Raw genomic sequence first — 22,896 nt, forward strand, 5'->3', positions numbered from 1 at the left:
CATACATTCATAAACTTTAAGAAAGGAAAGTGGGATGAGTACAAATCCTTTGCAGACAATCGCTTTGCTGCACTCCCTATCCCGATTGATGCTCGCCAATGGGAACGTGCTTTCCGCAAGGTCATTAATCCGCCTCGGCTCGTTTTATTCCCGCCGGAAGAATTCCCGAAATCCCGCCTTATTTTCAAGGGAGGCCGTAAATTTAGCGAGAAAACGTGACCTTGTAAGAAAGCTCGATCCCGGCGGCCCCCAAATAAGGGAGATAAACCAAAGTATCAGATTGGTTGTGGATGAACACAAGCGGGCGAAATGGGTGGAGCATTTGAGGGATTGTAACCTCTCTGCCAGTGTGGGTAAGCTTTGGTCCACCGTAAAGTCCCTATCGAAGCCGTCTAAGCACAATGACCAAATTTTTTTTTTTTCTTTATTGATAACAGCATTCAGATTAATACAGATTTTCTAAAAAAAAAACTTGTTTTTGTACGAGAAGATAGCTTAATTGTTTTTAATAAATTTTGCCATCTATTTTTGTGAGAGTAAATTACTACAATAAGATGAGAAAAAAAAGAATAATAAAGGAAATAAAGGAATAAAATGGAACAAAAATAAAAAAGAATTAGAAAATTAAAAGGCATAAGTTATACAATATAACGTAATACTAATTATAATTACCCAAAGTAAAAAGCCAAAAAAAATGTTTTAAATTCATCCGAGCCTAGAAATAGGAGCGTTTGGTGCTTATTGATCACATTGAATCCATCTTACTTAACAAAATAGTATATGTCAAAAGGAGACGTCGCGATCAAAAAAGCGCCCAACGCTCCAATCCAGGTTTCGGTAATACTCATAACAATTAAGTTGCCATATTAAAGTTATATATTAAAATTAAAATTATTAAGAAGTAGCTGTTTGACTTTCGTTTTAAAGCATTGGAGATTTCTAGCATTTTTTATTTCGTCCGGAAGCTTATTAAATAATTTTACACCATAGTGCCTTAAGGATTTCGCACTTCTCTCCGTTCGAAAGAATAGCGGTCTGATGTTCGACCTAGTTCGTAGCGCGTATTCGAGATTTTGTTCCTCTGGAAGAGATAAATTATGTTTAATTAAATTATTTTTAACTTTGTAAAATGCTTCTAAAGTTTGCAATATAGCATATTTCCGAATATCCAACCTGTTTTGATATAAGAGCTCGCTTGCCGTTCCTCTAGGCAAATGCAAAATATTTTTTATAACTTTATTTTATATTCTCTGAATTTCATTTGTCAGTTGCTCAGAGCAGTTATTTCATATAGGGTTCAAATAATGCATTTTAGACATGAACACAGAGTTGTAGAGAAGCCATAAATGTTTTTGTGGAATCACTTTACGATTTCTCAAAATAGCGAAATTTAGAGGTAATAATTTCATTTTAATTCTGTTTATGTGTTCTCGCCAGCTTAAATTTGCGTCAAACCAAATGCCAAGGTATTTTAATGTATCGACCTTCGATATGAAACTACCATCTAAATGAACTCCTTTCAGATCATGAATGCTGGGATATCCCTATAGTTGTTGAAAATTATGAAATTGGTTTTAGCTAAGTTCATTTTCAATAAATTTCGTTCGAAACATTGGGATATAATCTTTATATCCTCTTGTATATAGATTAAAAGCTCATCAAGAATATCATAAGCATACAGGAAAGATCCGTCATCAGCATAGAATTGCGGCATACCCTTTTAATTGAGCTTTAGAATGTTATTAATATATATTAAAAATAAGGTGGCTGCCAATTTGGATCCTTGTGGAACACCTGTTCTAATGGTTTTGATTGAGCTTTTGCAGTTTTTGATTTCTACATATTGTTTTCTGCCAATGAGAAAGCTTTCAAAGAGTTTAATTGCAATGCCATCAACCCCCAACTCCCTTAGTTTTTCTATCATGATTGAAAGATTCACTGAGTCAAAGGCTTTGCTGAGGTCAATTGCCAACATTCCAACATACTTTTTTTATCTAAATTTTCATAAATAAACTCGGTGCAGTTGATACAAGCAGATAGCGTGCTAGATTTTTCCGTAAATCCAAACTGATTATCGCTAATTATTTCATTAGATATAATAAATTGTTTTAATCTATTTAATAAAATATTTTCAAATACCTTGTCAATCGTACTCAATTTCGTTATTGGCCTATAGTTTATTTCCACTCTTGTGCATTGGAATTACTGATCCGATTTTCAACTCTTCTGGATACTGACCACTTTGAAAACATTCGTTAATGAACTTTGATAACAGACCAGACAATTATTCTTTATATTTTTTACCAATCTGACTGAAATGCCATCCGGGCCATTGGCCGACTTTGGGTTATGGGAAGGGATTGCATCTCTTACTTCTTCAAAATCACACTGACTCAAAACAAAAGGATGTGTTATTCCATCTACAGGCTCAGGGGAGTACTCAAAATTTCCTGGCGTTTTTATAATATGTATAAAATAATGATTAAAAGCATCTGCTATTTCCGTTGGTGTTGTAAGAACTCTATCATTATAATCTATTTGCGTGATAGCTAGAGGCGATACATTAGTTTGTCCATATATAAGCTGATTTAAAAATCTCCACGTCTTGGCACGGGATTGTATATTATCTTCAATTTGTCTCCCATAAAATTGTTTTCGCGCATTATTAATTTTATTACGTGCTTGAATTTTAAAATACCTAAACATATTTTCAAAATATAAGTTGTTAATATAGCTCTTCTTTAATTTGTAATATTTGTTTTTTCTTTAATTACGGCTAAAATTTCGTTATTTAACCACGGCTTCTAAACATTTTTATTCGTTTTTTTAATACGCTTAGTGCATTTTTCAATGCTGCGACATAGCTGTGTATGAAATCCCGAAAAGTGAGGCTGTTCTAATAAATCGTGTATATGATTATTTTCTTCGAATAATGCGTAATCAAAAACTTGTATTTCACTCTTGAGAGGTTCTTTATTTAGTACATAGTTATTAAAAGTTAAAGCTAGGAGTCTATGATCAGAAATTTCGTTGTCATCTAACGATAGAGTGTATGAAAATTCAAATAAATCCGTTAGAGCATGATCAATGATGGTTTTGGAATCGCTTCCTCTTCGCGTATACATCTCTCTGCTCAAACTGTTAAGAAAAAGAAACCCGCTACCTAGTACCATATTAATATAGTTGTTTATATATTTATATATATGAAGTTAATAAGTTTAAGTTAAAATCACCAACTATGATGGATCTCTTACATTTTAATACTTCGTTCTCTAATTTGTCAACAAAGAGGCTGATATCAGATGCACCGAATCTATAGACGCATGAGATGTGTATATTTGCTTTAATTAATTTTACTGTCAAAAGGCTACTTTCTTCATATTCAATTACAGATACGAGAGAAGATGGAACTGATTTGTGTACGAAAATTGCACACCCTCCTGCTCTATTTGTTATACGATTTGCAAAATAAGCAGTATAATCTTTCAAGTTGAAATACATATTTTCATTTTCGTAAATCCAAATTTCGCTTACCGCAACTACATGAACAGTTCTACCCTCCATCGTATTCTGTTGTATCAGCATATCAAGGTCATTCAGCTTATTTCTAATACTTTGAATATTTAGATACATTATATTAATATTTTTATAATTATTGCTAAAAATCAATTTATTTAAATCATATTTCACATTGATATCAAGTGCTGCATTAACAGCATCCATAATTGTAGATAGAAAAATATATATATATACTTAAGTAGCTAATTACTCAAGTTTTCTCATGTCATCAATTTCTTTAATTACTATAGCAGTGTCGTTGTCTTTTCTTACAAAGACTTTCGTATCCTTCACCCACACGTATTTGTAGCATTTTTTGTATGCTTCTGATTTCACCTTCTTCAAGAGATCGCTAAGCTCTTTCTCCATCAGCTGATGAAAGTTTACATTCTTTCCTTTCATATCAACGTCGGCAAGTTTTTTGCTTACATCTATCTGCCCACCTTTCTTTCTAAATTCACAGCATTTTGTTTAAAACTCGTCGCATTTCATTTTCACAATTATGGGATATGTTCTAAACTTATTTTCATTTTGAAACACATCTACAATACTACCATTGGTGATGTTGGCATTAACTTGCTCGGCAATTTTCATGATAACCGATTTTAAGGCTAAGTCTTTTATTTGTGGTAAATTAGTTATTATTAAATTGTTTTTGTTTTTTTCTTGTTTTATCTCCATCATATTACGTTCTAATATTTTCATTTTCAATTTGACATTTTCTCCATTCGTTTAATCTCTTTCATTTCTTTTCTTATTTGTTTGTTTTCTTCTGTTAATCGATCGATGTCTTTCTTAAGTGCATTAAAGCCATCACTTATGTGGTCTTGGGACTCTCTTATTTTTTTCAACGCCCGCTCTTGCACTTTAAACTCTTTGTTTAACTTTTCTATTATTGCAGTTAAGTTGACAGAAGTAGTTTCGTTGTCGCTTGAATCGCTTCTAGTTAAATCTATTTCTTTGTTATTATGTTTTTTATTTGTTCTTGTTTTCGGCGCCATTTCTTACTTTTCTATCGCCGTCTTTCGTAGTATTAATTGTTTTACCAAAAATGTAATTGCTTTTTTATGTGTTTGCGGAATATGGTGCACAAATCACTTTTGCAAAAAAAGGCACTTGAGTTTTTATGCTTTTTGTGGATTTATAATCTTTTAACTGCCTTTCTTCACTTTAAATTTAATTGTTTTAACCAAGCTCAGCTTATTGCATCCTCTCACTTCAACTGACATTTGTTCACATTTACATCGCCTACGGCGATAAAGTGCTGTCGGATGCAAAAAAATGCTCGAGCGCTTTCTGCCGATAATATATAATGCATTCAACAGTCGACAAAGATAGACAGAGGGCCACCAGACGCACACATAAACATAAATACAGCACGTATCCAATTACCATCACCGCCAAAGAGGTAGCGGATGCCATCGGTCATGCTTAGCCATCTAAAGCAGTGTGCCCAAACGGCATAGCCATGGCGGTGCTTAAAACCGAGGTAAAGGGGGATTTAAATATTTAGCACATTTCTTCAACCTGTCCCTTTCCACCTTTTTCATTCTCGAAAAATGGCCAAGGTGGTCCCGCTACTAAAGCCTGGGAATCAGCTAACATAGGCAATTCTTATCGCCCGATATCTCTCTTAACGCCAGTATCCAACACACTAGAAGTCATTCTGCTGCCCCACTTAAAAGCAAATTTGCAACTAGCCAATCATCAGCATGGCTTCAGAAAATTACATAGCACGACCACCGCGCTAATGCCATTAGTACTCACATAAATTGCGGATTAAGTCAAAACAAATGTCGCAAATGTCGACCATTTTGATTATCCACGTCAATGGCACTACGCTACCGACTGTCTTACATCCCACAATCTTGGTTGTGACGTTCGATCCGGATCTACATTTTGGTGAGCATGCAGCCGCAATTGTACCGAAAATCCCGAACCGAAATAAAATCCTCTAATCTCTTGGTGGCAGTACTTAGGGTAAAAATAAAGTAACGCTCATTACCAGTTGGCCAGCCGATTGCATCCTATGCGTACCCGGCATGGTCGCCAAGCATAAAGACTTCCCACTAGAAGAAGTTACAGGTCTGCCAAAATACCGCTCTCAGAACCGCCACGGGCTCTCTTCTTACTTCCCCAGAACACCATCTACATAATGAGGCGAGAAGACTACCCATTAGGGAGAGCAATGAAATGCTAACCAAGAAGTTTCTGTTGAATACCCAGAAACCTGGGCATCCCAACAGACATCTGATTGAAGACTCCCCATTAGGGAGAGCAATGAAATGCTAACCAAGAAGTTTCTGTTGAATGCCCAGAAACCTGGGCATCCCAACAGACATCTGATTGAAGACTCCCCATTAAGGAGAGCAATGAAATGCTAACCAAGAAGTTTCTGTTGAATACCCAGAAACCTGGGCATCCCAACAGACATCTGATTGATAAGCCTACACCGCTCAGGGGTTTAAGAAGTCATCTCTGTAAGCATTATGAGGAAATACGACACCTGATAACACAGCCGTATGAAGCTAAAAAACACAAGCAGGTCCTCAGTGATATCCACAAACAGGCCAGGAATTGCCTGGTGAATCCTTTACTCAAAAAACAATACCCAAAACTAGCAGAGGAGGAACGCACTCTCCCTAGGGAAACGCGCGTTACTTTAGCTCGACCTGGGTACTCTAACAGGTTAAAGTCTTACCTATCCACAATCAACCCCGACATATAAAACATATGTCCTGCTTGTAACGTGTCCCCACATGATACCAACCATCTCTTCAATTGTATTGTGGAACCAACGCCTCTAACACCCCTCTCGCTATGGTCCACACCCGTTGAAACAGCAAGTTTCCTTGGACTACTGTTAGAGGGCATTGATGACAATTTCTGATCGGTCGCACCTATTGGATGGGGCGAAGCACTGCTACAACAACAACAACATAACGTATAGGTAATAGAACGCAGACAGTACATAGACCTGGACTTGGTATTGGCTGAAAAATTACATGCAAACTCCAAAATATCTTCACAGGTTAAAGCGCAGGATACACTTATTTCAGAAGTGTCATCAGAAATAAAACCCAAGAATGAAAACCTGGAGGATTTTAGAAATGGCGTCACAAATAACGTAGTGTTGAAGCAGAAGACGTGTGACATCCAAAATAGAAACACAATTGGAAGAGTAGAAGACGTGTATGATATCTCAACTGGAAGCGCAAGAGGGACGTAAATCCGAAATGTCTGCACACATTGCAACGGATTTGTCATTGCGCATTAGTGCACAATGAAAAAAATGATGCAGTTTGAAGAAAAATCGAGGACGAGGTGGATGCTTTGAGACGCCGTATTCAGGAGTTGCAACTAAATCGCACGGCTGTTTCAGCTAATACAAAGGTAACTTTAACGGCTATAAATAAAAATGTAAGGCGCGATAACCTCCGAAGAGATCTACTGCCGAGCTTCCCTTCCAATTTGCGTCGTGCTCCTCTTGATTTTCCCTACAAATTGGCCGGACGGGACCTACATGTTTTATGCCGACTCCGAACGGCATCTGCAAGACAGATGAGTTTTCACTGAGAGCTTTTCATGGCATAAATGCACTCGGAGCGCTTGCCAAACACTGCCGAGGGGCGACCCCGCTTAGAAAAATTTTCTTCTAATTGAAAAACCTTATTTTTAAAATGTTGATGTTGCTTTCCTCGGTGTGAACCCAGGGCATACGGTGTGGTAGGCGGAGCACGCTACCATCACACCACGGTGGCCGCCTGGCACTTTAACTGTTAAGGTTTATTAAATCTATGAATCTGTATTGTCTCAATTTAACTTTATTTGACGCATTAAATTTTTGTGAAGTTTTTCAGCCACAAAAAAAAACAATTTTTGCATTAAACACATGTTTTCACACGTTCTACAAATTAAGTTACAAAACATAAGAATTGTAGATTGCCGTACCTAAAATATTGTAACAATTGAAGATTTAACTTAAATCTCCTGCGTATCGAAAATTCAGATGCCTAAAGGCTCCATTACTGATATTAGCATAGACTTGACTTAACTTGAGAACTGTCACTTACAGTTCTGTTAAATGAACATTGCATGTTACTGATTACTCAAAACCTCGCAACACTTAACTTGACTTAGAAGTCTGTTGAATTTTGATTTTCTATGTAAGTTCTAAGTGACGTTTATATTTGGAGATGCCATTTGTTTTTTTCCATTTCATTTTGTCATACAAATAGACATTTATTGATTATGATGCCAGATTGTATGCGCTAAGTGGAGTATAATCGTGGCTAAGTTGCCAAGCTTACGCCAAGTCAAGTCAAGTCTATGCTAAGTATCAGTAATGGAGCCTTAAATCTCGAATAAAGCTTAAGTGAAAATATATGTAAGCTTAAACTTTAGAATACCACAGCGTTTAATACAGAGGCCGGCACGGTGAGAGGACGCAATATGTGGGAATATTAGTGTGTTACGCTCAGAAATGCTTATCTGTTGGTGGTAGTGCACTGGAAAAAATTTATATGTTGTATAAGTTAACAGATAAATCTTGACGTGGTCGACGTAACTTAAATTGACAGGAAAACATAAAAATCTTATGTTTTGTGTCTACTTGAACTTTTTTCAAGTTTTTTGGAGGGTGATTTTTTTTGAAAATTAAATTTTTTTTTAATTCATAGTGGGTTTTTAAAGAAATCAAGCTAACGTGCTTCAAGCACATTTTCGGAATTCAAAATGTACCTATGTATCTGTTGTATTAATAGTTAAATTATGAAGGTGGCTTAACTTAGATATTAATAAAAAAAAAAAAACATGTGTGTATGCTTTGTGCTTAGTTTTTTTAAGTTGTTTATCATTAAATAAATAACTTTTTTTGTTAAATTAAAATATGTGTTTTCAAGGAAATAAAGCGAGTGCTTCAAGCACTATGAATTTAAGTAAGTTCTGTAATACGAAAAATATCTGTTGTAGGCATAACTTAACAGATAAAAATACCTAAATATTAATAGAAATTTTTTTGATTTTTTTTTACTTTTTTTTTGTCAATAATTAAATATAAATTTTTTTTTTTAAATCATATGTGGGTGTTCAGAAAAATAAAACTAACGTACTTCGTGTACCTACTATGAATATTCAAAATAAGTTAGGTAATTCAAAAAAGAAAGTAGCATACCTACAAATGTATATGTAATTTTTACGTGATCGCACAGTGTTTCGTGTAGAACAAGCTAGCTGGACAAACTTATTTTATGAAATTTTCCGTTTCATATGCAGTCATTTATTACAACTACGTCATTTTTTTCAGCCATATGTTCTTTTTTTTTATTTTTTTCCAAAATGTTACTTCATATGCATACATTTGCTTATTTCATATACAGTAACTCATGTGAATGAGTGACATAGATCCAAAAAAATTTAAAGGACTTAAGAATATTACTTTATTGTACTTAAATTTAATGGACTATAAATCTCAATACTCTAAAAAATTCGGAAAATTCGGAAAAAAAATTCGTCGAATATTTCAAACATTTTTTAAATATAATTTAGTTTTTGTTATAGATCGTGACAAATTTTCTTATGGGAAATTAGTTAAAATATGAAAATTCGTAGAATTTTTCAAACATTTTTTAAAATTTAGTTTTTGTTATAGATCGTGACAAATTTTCTTATGGGAAATTAGTTAAAATAAATTTGCGAAAGCGAAAATTGTAAGAATTATCCAAAAAGGGGTGTTTACTTATTTATGTGAGTGACTGTACATATGTACATACATATTTTGTATTTATTTGAGTATTTATCCTGGCACTACAATTTTTACAGAATTATTTTATAGTACCAGTCAGGAATGTAAAAGTGAATTACAATAATAATATCAACAATGTAAATAATTAAATTAATTATGTCAAAATTACTTATTACAAAAACTTAAAAGTAAAGTATCATACAAAGTAGAAAAGGCAATAGATTTAAATTGAATAAAACCTGATCCAACAAAAAGTTATAGGGTAGGTTATCTTTTATAATTATGTTATTATTCGCTATCATCACTTTCATTGGATGAGTCACTTGTGGAATAGTCATGAATGTCAGCAACACTACTGTGAAAGCTTGAAACAACTGGGGTATTTATTGACTCCTCAACATTATCGGGGGACAGTAAATTTAAAACTTCTGAAGTCAGACTTTAAAATTTTTTCTTAGGTATCTCCCTAAAACTGTTAACTAAAGGATCCGATGTTATAAGCAACATATTCATAAGATCTCTATTCGTGGCTTCGCGCGTCTGCTTTTGTGTGTTATAATCCCTGAATCGTCTCAAATCTTTGTTACGGGCTTCCTGTGCTTCCTCGGAAAGTTGACCAATAGGTAAAATTGCTGATTTTATAATTTCAGTACTATGCACTAAGAATTTATGAACTGTAACAGGCATATTAAACCATGGATAGAGATCTATGAGTACGTTTTTAGTCTCGACCGCAAATTTTTCAAATCTTTGGATATTTATATTGCACCCAGATGCTAATGCGCGAAGGAGTGTCGAATCTTTTGATGAGCGTTACATCCAATCCCGTAATCTCAGCACTAGCCTCAGAATTTTCGAAAAACCTAGGAGCAGTGTTGCCGTCATTGGTATTGCCGAAACCTGGTTTTGGTTTATCTTCATCAATCCATTGTATGTACCTGTTTTTATGCCTTGGTGACTGGTGCGGTAGGTTGTGGCAGGTTGAAGTCAATGATCTTCGCCTTTTTGCTTTTGGTGTGCTCTTGTTGACCTTGCGCGTTTATTTTTGTATGTTTTATGGCTACGTGTTTGTTCCCTGTACCAGGGAATTGGTTTTGCCGTTTGTAGATCAGCTTTAAAGGTTCAAATATCTCGTCGGAGCTGGTACGTACATACATCCTATTTGATATGTAGATATAACTAAATCTACAAAAAAAAAATTTTAAATAGATGTGCAAAGAATTCGCAATGGTTTTTTCTTTTGACTATTAGAGAATACTTGCGACTATAACATATGTAAAATTAAGCCCGGATGTCCGCGGATGTATGTAACTTTTTTGTCCCTAAAGTTAAAAATATAGGGAAAAAATACCTTTTCCTCTTAATAACGGAATGTTAAATATATTGAAAATACTCTAATTATGAAAGAATTACTATTAAAAAATTTTACTTACCTTCGAGCTTAGAATCCATCAAAAAAATTATGTAAAAGTGTTCACTTAAAACAAATATGAATCTTAAAATTCAACAAGAATTTTGCAAATTAATCAATGCATTTTACGGCCACTCCTGCTTTCTTACTTCAATTACTCAATATATATGAGCAAAAATATCAAAAAAAAGCAAAAATCCCGTTATTTTGTTTGTTTTCTTTCATTTCTCATTACACTTTTCTTGGAATAAGAACTTTGTTTTTGTCCAGCTAGCTTGTTCTACACGAAATACTGTGGATCGTAGTAAACTTTTCCTTAGGGGAGTATGTATTAATTATTTAAGTTTTTTACATTTTAAAATCAATATTAATTTTTGATGAAATATAAACTAATAATTTGATGATATTGATAATTACAAACTACAGAAAGTTTAAAAAGTTAACTATTTACATAAATTGTGAAACTCTAATAATTTTTCAATTTGAATTTCCTTATCGTAACACTTTATTTTGAGCAATGTTTCCAAGTGCTTGTCCGTTAGCTGGCTTCGATGTTTGCGTTTTATGAGAGACATTGACGAAAATGTAGACTCACATATATATATTGTCGAAAACATTGAATATATGTTTAATACAAGGTCCCTAGTGGCCCTGTATTTGTTAGCGCAAATATCTTTCCAAAAAGGAATGCCGGTTTCCAATGGAATAGCTAAATCCTCCCTCATTGCTAATAGCTCATCTTGAATATTTATAGATATATTCTCCAGTGAGCATGTCAATAGACTATTAAAAATGTTTATAACCCATTTCATTGAAAAACATCTTTAAATCTACTGTCAAAGTTTGTTATAAGATTATTTATTTCTTCCATGAATTTATCTAATTTTTGGAGACTTGGAAATTTTGAATATATTTCGGAAACTTTTGGAAAGTTAACAAAGTTTTGGCAAGCCATTTCGTTCTTGAAACTAATTAGCTTTGTGGAAAACTCAATTATTGCTTGAAGCAAGTCGCATATGCTTTTATTCCTTCCCTGCAAAACTAGATTTAAATTATTTATTTGCAACGTAATATCTGTAAGAAAAGCTAGCTGTAATAAAAATTCGGAACATCTAATGGTATTAATTATTTGAGCATCCTTTGGAAGAGCCTCGGACTCCAAAAAACGAGCTATTTATTCTCTAAGACAAAATAAACGATCTAAACTTTTTCCCCGACTGAGCCACCTGACTTCTGTAAATTGTAACACATCCTTGTATTCTGAATCTATTTCCTTCAAAAACGCTACCAGCTTCCTATGTGTAAGAGCGTTGTGTCCACCTTTCAAACAATTGATTATTTGCACAGCAGTTTTCATTACTTCGACAAGGCCAATTGATTTTGCAAATAGAGCTTATTGGTGTATAATACAATGAAACGTGGTGTTAGAAATAACAAATTTTAACAGCACTGCTGCTCTATACAAATTAAACTACTTTAATCGTATAAGCAAGCGAAACGCTTCAAAAAACTTAGTTTTATTTCAATTTAAGCACGCGTTCTTGTCAGTTAGTACAATGAAATTTTTAATTCAGAAAATTTGAGATCATACTTGTTACACGCAATAATGTTGCATTATCGATTAACATATCGACTTTGATGGCCTTGCCACATTCTCCCCCCCCCCCCCCCCCCCGGTATTAGGACGGTAGGGAGGAAATACCTTCATCTAGGCGACATTGTCAGTGATACATTGTTGAATGTCCAATAGAGCCAAGTTTGCTGCTGGTCGGTGATACTCGCCGTTCGACGTACGGACAATTGCACTCCTCACCTGCCCATCCTGTCCATGGTACACCTTAGTTACGATACCCTTTGGCCAGACATGACGAGGAAGATTAGGACCAACGATTATCACCACGTCACCCTCTGCGATTGATTTTGTGTGGCCAAACCATTTTGACCTTCTAGTCAGCGTTGGGAGTACCTCGGCCACCCATCGTTTCCAAAACATGTCGGCCAGGTACTGTGAGTGTCGCCAGGAACTTTTAACATACGCATCTGTCGATTCGAATTTACTTGGTGGTTTGTTGCCAGAAGAGCTTCCCATTAGAAAGTGGTTTGGAGTAAGAGCTTCCTGGGCAGCTGTATCCAGCGATAAATAAGTAAGCGGGCGACCGTTGACAATACTTTCCACTTCCAACAGCATGTTATGAAGTTTCTCATCTGTGAGCTTTGTGTTTGGTGTAACGATGTGGTATAGTACGTTCTTTACTGAGCTTATCATGCGCACCCAGGCGCCGCCCATGTGAGGGCTTGCTGGTGGGATGAAATTCCACTTACATTCAGCCGTTGTTAGTTTTGCCTGCAGAGCGTTGACTTCTATGTCTCTATAGGGCTTGCATAGCTCTTTCTCAGCAGCAATAAAGTTAGTACCATTGTCGCTAAATATTTCTATTGGTTGCCCTCTTCTACTAACGAAATTTCTTATCGCCATTACACAGGAATTCGTATCGAACGAGTCTGCCACCTCAATGTGTATGGCGCGGCAAGTCATGCAAGTAAATAATACGCCGTATCTCTTTTCCGTACGCCTTCCTATAGTTACGAAGAACGGGCCGAAGAAGTCAATGCCTACATACGAAAAGGGTCTTGTATGTGGCGCCAGACGTCCCTTAGGTAGTAATCCCATTTCAGGAGGAGTTGGGTTTGCTTTTCGCAACTTGCAGGTTATACAGTTATTGCGCACTGTCCGAAGGGCTTGGCGAAGTTTAGGAATATAAAATCTTTGGAACATCTCATTGATGACCGTGTCGTGGTGTACGTGATGGTATTTTCGGTGATACCAATCAATTATTAGTTGCGTAATCTTATGAGTTCTTGGTAAAATAATTGGGTTTTTTGCTACATCTTCTATCGGGACATTTTCTATATGACTGCGCACTCGAACGATACGATCATCGGCGACGACTGGCGATAGTTTTCTAAGGGGGCTAATTTTGGGTAACATGCATAGAGGGTCTTTTCGTAGACAGGCGGTCTCGTTCCGGTAGGCATCGGTTTGAGCAAAACGGTAGAGGCATGACGACTCAAGAGAAGCTCGTCGGCGGTCAGGTTGGTTGGTTTGCCGGACAGGCTAGATTGTGTTCTTTTTCTGCTTTTGCAATTTTCGATGAAACGCTTTACGTAAGCCATGCATCCCTCAAGGCGTTCCCATTTGGAGAATCTACTAATGTCAATGACTGATTGTACAGCAGCTTGTAATGCGCATTGTAAATATTGATTGTCTTCTTCCCTTACAGGATTTGTATTTATTTCAGCTATTTCGGAAATGGGCCACCTTTCCTGTGGCAGACATAAAAATTCAGGACCGGTGAACCAAACATTATTCGGAGCGAATTCTTTAATAGTGTGTCGTTTTGTAGCGGCATCAGCTACATTTAGCTTAGTGGGTATGAAATGCCATTTGGATATGTCACTATTTTCTTGTATCTCTGCCACTCTAAACATAACAAATTGTTTGTATTTACGTGGGTCAGAGTGCAACCATGTCAACACCGTTTTTGAATCGGTATAAAAATGAGTGTCATTTATTTTGATGTCATGGCCCTTGACAATTGCACAGGCTAGGCGTGATCCTAGAATCGCAGCAGTTAGTTCCATTCTTGGTATTGATATTGGGCGCAAAGGAGCAACTTTTGTTTGCTTGCATCAACGAATACATGCAGTTCGACTCTGTAAATTTGTCTGTTGAAATTACCAAAATAACATCTCGGAATTTGGACCTCACCAACGTGTTTTAAGTTTGAGAGCCATTGTTGCCAAGGAATTGCAAACTCTTCAGGTATAATATCATCCCAGTTGATACCACTTCGCCATATGTCTTGTAGCAAAATTTTTATACGCACTGTGAAAAACGCGAGAAAGCCTTGTGGGTCATATATCGACATTAGTAGCCGGAGTAGTTCTCTTTTTGTCGGTAACTTTTCGTTATGTAAAATGGCGCTACTGGCCTTGGTAAACTTTATGTTGAATGTAAACGCGTCATTGCTTGTTTGCCACCAAAATCCGAGCACCTTTTCCGGCTCTATTACTTGTTCAATTACTTTTCCAGCCTTGCAAAAATCACTCACAGTATCTGAATTATTTAACGCTTGAACCAGCTGTTCACAGTTAAAAACCCATCCTCTGATGTGAAAGTTTCCGCGTTTATGGACTTCTTTTACGCCTTTGGTCAGCTGAATAGCTTCTGCGGGACTATCAGCGCAATCCAACATATCATCCACGTAATGTCTTTCAACTATAGACTTTACGGCTCTTGGAAAATATTTTTTAAACTCTTCGGCATTTTTATTTCTGGTATGCTGCGCAATTGACGGAGAGCAACTGGCCCCGAACGACATCACCCTTAAAACGTAGACATCTGGATTTCTTTCGTCGTTGCAATCGCGCCAAAGGAATCTTTGTGAGTGTTGATGTTCAACATCTACGCTAATCGGGTGAAACATCTCACAGATATCGGCGCAAATTCCAATATTACCAATTCTAAAGTTATACAAGATATTCGTGAGTGGTCTTAATAAATCAGGGCCTTTCTCCAAGCACCCATTAAGTGAGAGTCCGTTATATGCCGCAGCAGCGTCCCAAACTAATCTTGTCTTATTTGGCTCGTTTGGATTTTTTACCGTAAATATTGGTAAGTACCACTTTCGCTGATAGTATGCGTCGACCTCGCCTTGATCAAGCTTTCGAATATATTGCTTTTTCTCCATATCCTGTATATGTGCGCTTACCTTACGTTTTAGCATAGGGTCTTTACTGAGCTTCTTCTCGAAACACTCAAGTCGTCGTTTTGCCATATTGTAATTATTTGGTAGTAATATATTATTTGATCGCCAAAGTAGCTTGGCCGTACGTTGGACATATTTATCAAGTTGGTTTTCATCAAATCTATACTTTAAGTTCAATGTTGATACTTGCGCGTCTGAGCTTTCATGTCTTATGCTTTCTATTAAAAGTTTTTGAAGTGCTATGTCGTCGTCACATTCACAAATGTGTAGTTGTAAATTCTCGTTTAGGCTTTGCTTCAGAACACCGTAAATTGTCCATCCCAGACGTGTTTTCGTTGCAGCTGGCTCGTCACTCTTGCCTTCCCTAAACTTCATGGGCATCGCTACATGTTTATTGTTCAAACCAATTATCATCTGAGGTACCAAATTTTGGTATGACTCCACTGGTAGCCCTCTTAGGTATTTATATTTATTTGCTAGTTCTGGCATTATCAAATTTTGTGGAGGCAAATCGAGTTTGTTGACAGTGCGTACGTCGCACAATGTATATATTTTATTTTTTGCATAAGCTGAGACCTGCAAACTGATACAAGCGGAATTTTCTTCGATTCGAACAGAACCATCCGTCCAACGCAAACGAAGCTCAATTTCTTTCCCTTTCAGCTGTAACTTTTTGAGTACGTCTTGCTCGATGATCGTGGGGCCTGACCCATCATCCAAAAGTGCGTAAATATCCGCCGTAGCATGTCCAGAGTGAATGGTAATCGGCAAGATTCGATACAAAACATTTGATGTCTGCTGTATATGAATTCCCACTGCATTTTCCGAAGAGTCTTTGCTTTCTTGCTCTGGCTTATGCAACATAAAATGATGTTTTGCCGTACAATTGTTTTCGCCGCATTCACGTCGTTCCTTGCAAAACTTGGGATCGTGTGCCTTAAGGCACGACCGACATAACTTCATGTGATTTACTATATTCCATTTGTCATTATATGACATTACCTTAAACTTGCCACAGTTTACGATAAAATGAGTTTCATTACACGCCGAGCACTTACGCCAATCTTGCTGACGCTGCTCACTTGCCACGTCACATTTTTCCTCATGAAATCCAACACGATGAGCTTTACGCCTTTCTTCGTGTTGATATCCACCAACTGGTATTGTTATAATAGTGGTAGCAGCGTTGGCTCGGGTAGACAACCATTCGCTAAAGAGTAACAAATTTATATTTGAATATGCACCTGAATGCATAGCCCAATCTAAGCGCATTTGCGAAGGGAGTTTTTGAATCAAATCTTTTAAAAGCATAGGGTTATTGAAATGTGACGTGAGTCATGAAGCAACAATTGTCGCGGTCAAGTTCTTTACTTCAAGTGAAAAGGTTATAAGCATTTCAAGTTTGTTGACATTTACATCCGCAATTATTCGGACTTTTTCTAAAAGACTATTGATTATATGTTCAGGTCTGCCGAATATTGTTCGTAGTGTTGAAATAATGTCAGGTACTAATGTTGGTATCAACAGTTGGCTCCGCACGTAGTCAAGTGCTTTACCTTTCAAATCGCGCTGGAGTCGAAGTAAGTTTTCATCATCGGAGAAACCGCATATGCGAGTCGAATTTTCATAACTACTTATAAACATTGGCCACTATTCTGGCTTGCCACTAAACTGTGGCAACTCCTTTGGTAAGGCCTGTCTTGCTTGTATTTGCATCGTTGTCAAATTGTGGCTCGCTTGCTGCCGCCCTGTACCCTGACCGTTTCCCATGAAACTGCCCTGGAAGCCACCATACACACCACCGTCATGCTCTTGCCTGAAAAGGTTATTATTCAAATTATAATTAGTGTCAATATATGCACCCATATTTGGCTGTCCCTGAAATGGGATGTTCTTATTGACCGTGGTCAGCTTATGCGTGGATGGTAAACACAAATTTCTTTGCACGCTTGCATAACCTTGTGCGCCCGTGGTCGGCGTATTGACTGTGTCATATACGCCTGTGATTGGCGCATGGAAGTTGCTTTGTGGCCTCATGCATTCGTACCGTGCACTTGTGTTACCTCGTGCGCCCGTGGTCAGCGTATTACCTGTGTCATATACGCTCGTGATTGGCGCATGGAAATTGCTTTGTGCCCTCATGCATTCGTACCGTGCACTTGTGTTACCTTGTGCGCCCGTGGTCAGCGTATTGACTGTGTCATATCATGCTCGTGATTGGCGCGGTGGTAACCTCAGCTGCTCTTATATTTTCGGCACTCTGTCGACATTGCAAGATTTCGTTTTCCTTTTGTAGTTGGCACAATTGCTTTTTCAACTCCATCAACTCATTTCTCAAACTAATTAAATCATCGCATTTACCTGTATTTTCATTTTGCATATTCTCGTTCGTGACATCAGTACCATCACCTTTCTCTTGCGCATTTATGATTTGTGTTGCTTCGCTCATAGTTCATTAAGTATTTAACAGTATTTCACCAAGAAAGCTGTTCTTACTCGCGGAATTTAATTAAGTTAAGTTTTTTGAAGATTGTTAGAAATAACTAATTTTAACAGCACTGCTGCTCTATACAAATTAAACTATTTTACTTTAATGGTATTAGCAAGCGAAACGCTTCAAAAAACTTAGTTTTATTTCAATTTAAGCACGCGTTCTTGTCAGTTAATACAATGAAATTTTTAATTCAGAAAATTTGAGATCATACTTGTTACACCCAACAATGTTGCATTATCGATTAACATATCGACTTTGATGGCCTTGCCACACGTGGGAACATTTATTTCAGTTTTAATTAATTGCCCTACAAAACCCCGCTTACGGCCAACCAAAACAGATGCTCCGTCTGTACATATAGCTGAAAGCTTCTCCTTGCCTACTATTGATAAAACATTGCGCTCGAAAGATGCGTAAATTTTGTCCCCAGTAACATTGCCATACATTGATTGCAGATTTAAAATCTCTTCAGATGCATTAAAAAAGTTGTCAACTGATCTTATGCATACAATCATCTGGCTAGTGTCGCAAATATCGAGGCTTTCATCAAAGCAAACCAATACATATTTAGCATTTTCTATACGTTCTTTGGTCTCCGCTTGTGGGAAATTCCCAATAATTTCACTTCTTCGAGTCCTAGTTCTGGCTGACAACTGAGGACCATTTATGATTGCAATCATTTGCTTCCCTACGCTTCCGAAAAACGGAAATATTTCAAGGCACATTTCTTTAAAAAAAAACCCCCATCTTCAGAGGCCTACCTTTCTTTGCTAACGCAAATGCGGCAGTTACCCACGAACGTACGTAGAAAAAACGTGTCAGCTGACACGACCTATCTTATGAGTGTGCAATGTAAACGAAAACTCACCGACGTGCAACGCCCGTACGTACGTAGCCCGGAACGTAGAAATCAAAACAATTTTGATTTTTTCCGTAAGAACGTGTCAGCTGATCGCTCTCTCACTAGACAGAGTTGCCTAGTAAACTTTTGTGCGCTAATTTTTGACCGTTTGCAATTTTATGCAAAAACGCCTAATTAAAGTTTGAAAAATTGTGGAAATAATTCGAAATAATTATGTAAAAGTGCTGATTATAAATATTTAATATATTTATACTTATTTAATATGTATTCCGGCCTTTTACAATATCAAAAATTAAATTGGAAAAAGTTGACGTTTCCATAAGCATACTTGCAAAATGGTCAATGGCAACAGTGCTTATCTGTAAACAATACACACACATATATGTTATGTACATGTACACAGACGCACACATTGATGCCTACGGGCTTGAGAGTTCGGTCAAACGTGCTTCGTACGACAAACGTCCTTACGTACGGCACACGTCGGTGGGTAACTGCCGCATAAAGCTATTGCATCTCCCTGCAAAAATTGTTGGATTACGTGTTCCATTTTCTTCATGTTGGAGTACCTAACAATACTCCTTTGCAAAGCGTTTGCGGACCACCATCAGCCAATCATTGCTCGTTTTTTAACGACCGTGATGACAACGATGACGACCGAACAGAGTTGCCAAAAGTAAAATATTGCATACAAATAACTGATAATAAAATTTTACTATGGCAACTCTGATAAAATGCGAACTGGTTTTATGTATACATACTATAGTATAGAGAAATATTAGTTTCTTTATTCACGCAAATGCTAAATAACATAAGAATATTCGTAGAATAAAATATAAAAGTTGTATTGCCCCTCTTCATTTACTTTCATTTCAAATTAAATTCACTCCGATAATTCTTTCCGACAACACAATACCTCTTTAGTACTTTGGCATATGATCCTCTGTGGGTGCTCCATGGAGTACTACAGTGAAAGTACTTTGGAATGTACTCTCACGTATGTACTCTATGGATACTCACAAACAAAGCGAGAGTGGGATCACCTACTCCTCTCCTAGGACATCGCAATGTTAATTGGAGCACATTTTTTGTATGAATACAGATTAGATTTGGAGCAGTCCTATACTCCCAAAGGAGTATTCCTTACATTATTTATAGAGTACTCGCCTTTTTTGAAGGGATGTTGCCTTCAGTTGACTGTCTTCCAAAGCATTATAGTCAGCATGCTCTGTATTCAATAATTTAATATATATTATCCTAAAACAGTCTTTAAGTTTAGCAATCAACTGATCTCTCTCTACTCATCTTACTAACTGGAGATCAGGATTACTAGCGTTATAATGGCGCTTAAGGTGAAATTCGTCTTTGCATTTTAAAACTTGGCTGCATACAAGACACTCAGCATCATTAAAAATATGTAGACAAAACAAAAAATCGTTTTCAAACTCCATCTTCCTGATCAATAATTTATAGTTTGAATTTATGCTCAGTATACCATTAAATTTAAATTTAATGATTAAATGATCAAGCAATGCGATATCAACCTGCTTTATTTAATGCTTGCATGAAACTGAATAAAATTTGATTTTTTTGTGCTCTGCTTGTTGACGCTCGTGTTGTGTGCGTGTAATTACGAACTGTGTACGTGAGACGGCCGAACATACTTCGACTCCCAGGAAAATATTTGCCTACCTTTGGTTTAATATATGAAACGTAAACGACAATGTTGCTGCACTATTCGAAATCTTACGGACGATTCCCGAAAGTGGAGAAGGCTGCTATCGAAGGACGTTACAAACTAAACTATGTATAATAGGAATGGCAACAAAAAAGCCAATAGGTACTTAGAGACCGTAAAAGTTAAATTGAAATTGTATTATGTACCTTTAATAAAGTTATTATGCAATTGAAATTGTTGTTATATGTATAGTAAATGAATATTAAAATGGCCCTATTTCCCAAAGTGTTTCGATTCTCGATCTCACCCCCTAGAAATATGCGAATATCCTAAAAACTAGAATATACAAAGTTTTAGGTCAATCGAAAAAGGGTTAGAGGTGGCGCAAAGAGCTTGAAATCCCGAAAAATTATGAATTTTTACAACTTCTTAAATTTGGTCAACCCGACTTCAGTTGAGTTTGTTTCAAATTTTTTGTATTATAAACTTTTTTGAAAATACATCTTGTGAAATTTTATTTTTATTTACATATATAATATGATATTATTTCCTAATTAATGGTGATTTATTATGTGATTCAAATTGTATGTACACATTTTATAAAGGTAACGGTCATAACGGTATATCACAAGCATGTGACGCTTCATCATGCACGTGCAATACATTTGCACAGACTTAATTTACTTTTCATATTTGTTTGTTGAAAGCATTATATATTTTGCCCTGTTATTGAATGACCGATTTTGAAGATTGTGGTCATTTTAGAAAAGTAAGAAAATACAGATCTTATTACGATATGGAAAAGCAGTAAATTTTCGTAGGGCTTAGAAATATGGAAGCCTGTACTCTAAATTGTAAAAATCTGTAATTTTTCAGGATTTCAAGCTCTTTGCGCCACCTCTAAATATTTTTGATTGGCCTAAAACTTTGCATATTCGTTTTTGAGCTATTCCCATATTTTAAGGGGGTGAGATCAAGAATCCAAAGACTTTTATCCCTCCATACAATGAAGGGCCACCCTATTGTACAGGTTTGGAAGCATGGCGGAACGATACAAGGTGGCAGCATGGTGACAGACCTACAAATATAAATAAAAACTCCATGTACTTTGTTTTTGTTAATTCGATGGACAAATGTCAAATTCGTCCTGCGCCGGAAGTTGATGTAACAAAACAAATAAAAAAAGTTTATAATCAGCTGTTCCGTGCTGCAACCTTGTATCGTTCCGCCATGTTTACAAGTATGATACGTATGAGAAGGAAACAATTACTTTCTCTTTCTAACACACTGTAGTTTGACACTTCGGTAGTGTCAAACTAGCTTGGAAACCAGTGGAACCTGCGTGGAACATGCGTTTGACACTAAACAAAGTTGCAAAATTACAGGGGTTGCTGTCGTGAAAGCGACGCAGGGAAACAAAAAAAGGAGCGGAATATCAGATATGGGTTGCTGTGATGGTAAATTTTTTTGAACGAATTTAGTATGAAAAGGTAGTGCACCTATATCTGTCCTACAGAAAATTATACAAAAGTCTTGAATTGGGGTATCTGAGGACGGGTAGTATTCCATTATTAAGAATTCAAACCCGGGTGCTAAGTTTTACTACCCGCTTAAAAGTTCTCCGCGAAAAACAGTTTGAAACCGAAGTCGACTGCAATAACCCGTCCCAAAATGTGGAAAGAGAAATGAAAAGACGCGTTTTATCCTGTTATTAATAGCCCAAAGGTAAAAAACTATTCGAATTATTGGAAGCGAGGCAAAAACGCATCTATTAATACCTCCCCCGACGGTTTTGGTCGTGTTTTAGCAATGGTCCCCGATAATAAGGTATCACAATTTGTTAATTAAAATTGTCCAAAACATATGGATTTTAAAGAGAGATGTAATTAAATGCGGTAAAAGTCTAGTTGAGGGGTCGACTGCTAATACGCTACCAAAAATATCGAGAGGTGTCAAACGACGCGTCTTGACATCAGTATTAATAATCCGAAGGCGAAAAATAAAATGTTTCACTCGTCCAAAAGATATTAACGAAAAACTGAAAAATTACCCGCGGCCCCTCCGAAACCGGTGGTGATATCCATAGTATTTTTGCGCAGAACACCTTTCTGCGCTGGCGGCCTTCGGCCGCGCTTTAAAAAAATTACTCTGGGTGGGTCCAACACCGGTTTGGAGACCAAAACTATATCCGTGCAAAACACTTATGTTCACAATTTTTTTGTGGGTACAACAACAAAACAAGAACCACATGAAAATCGCCAAATTCAACTGAAAATATCTCCGGACGGATATAACATTTTTCTTTTCCGCCTTCGGATTGTTGTTGTCGGGGCCAGTACGCGTCTTTCGATATTTTTGGTAGCGTATTAGCAGTCGACGCC

The 22,896-nt window shown here is 36.6% G+C and overlaps 1 long non-coding RNA gene across 2 annotated transcripts in view; it reads right to left on the reverse strand.

Moving 5' to 3' along the window:
- Nucleotides 1–523: 523 nt before the first annotated feature.
- LOC137242401 (uncharacterized) overlaps nucleotides 524–22,896 on the reverse strand; it is a 32,338-nt gene continuing 9,965 nt past the window's right edge. The window contains exons 4-5 of one of the 2 annotated variants that reach the window (XR_010950223.1): nucleotides 1,174–1,544; nucleotides 524–1,081 (exon numbers count right to left, since the gene is read on the reverse strand). This is a non-coding gene — a long non-coding RNA (uncharacterized lncRNA). Of the gene's footprint in view, nucleotides 1,545–22,896 lie in introns of both variants that reach the window. The other variant, XR_010950222.1, reaches the window with a different exon arrangement.

Source organism: Eurosta solidaginis, chromosome 2 (genome assembly GCF_040869045.1).
Source record: "Eurosta solidaginis isolate ZX-2024a chromosome 2, ASM4086904v1, whole genome shotgun sequence".
Lineage (NCBI taxonomy): Eukaryota > Metazoa > Arthropoda > Insecta > Diptera > Tephritidae > Eurosta > Eurosta solidaginis.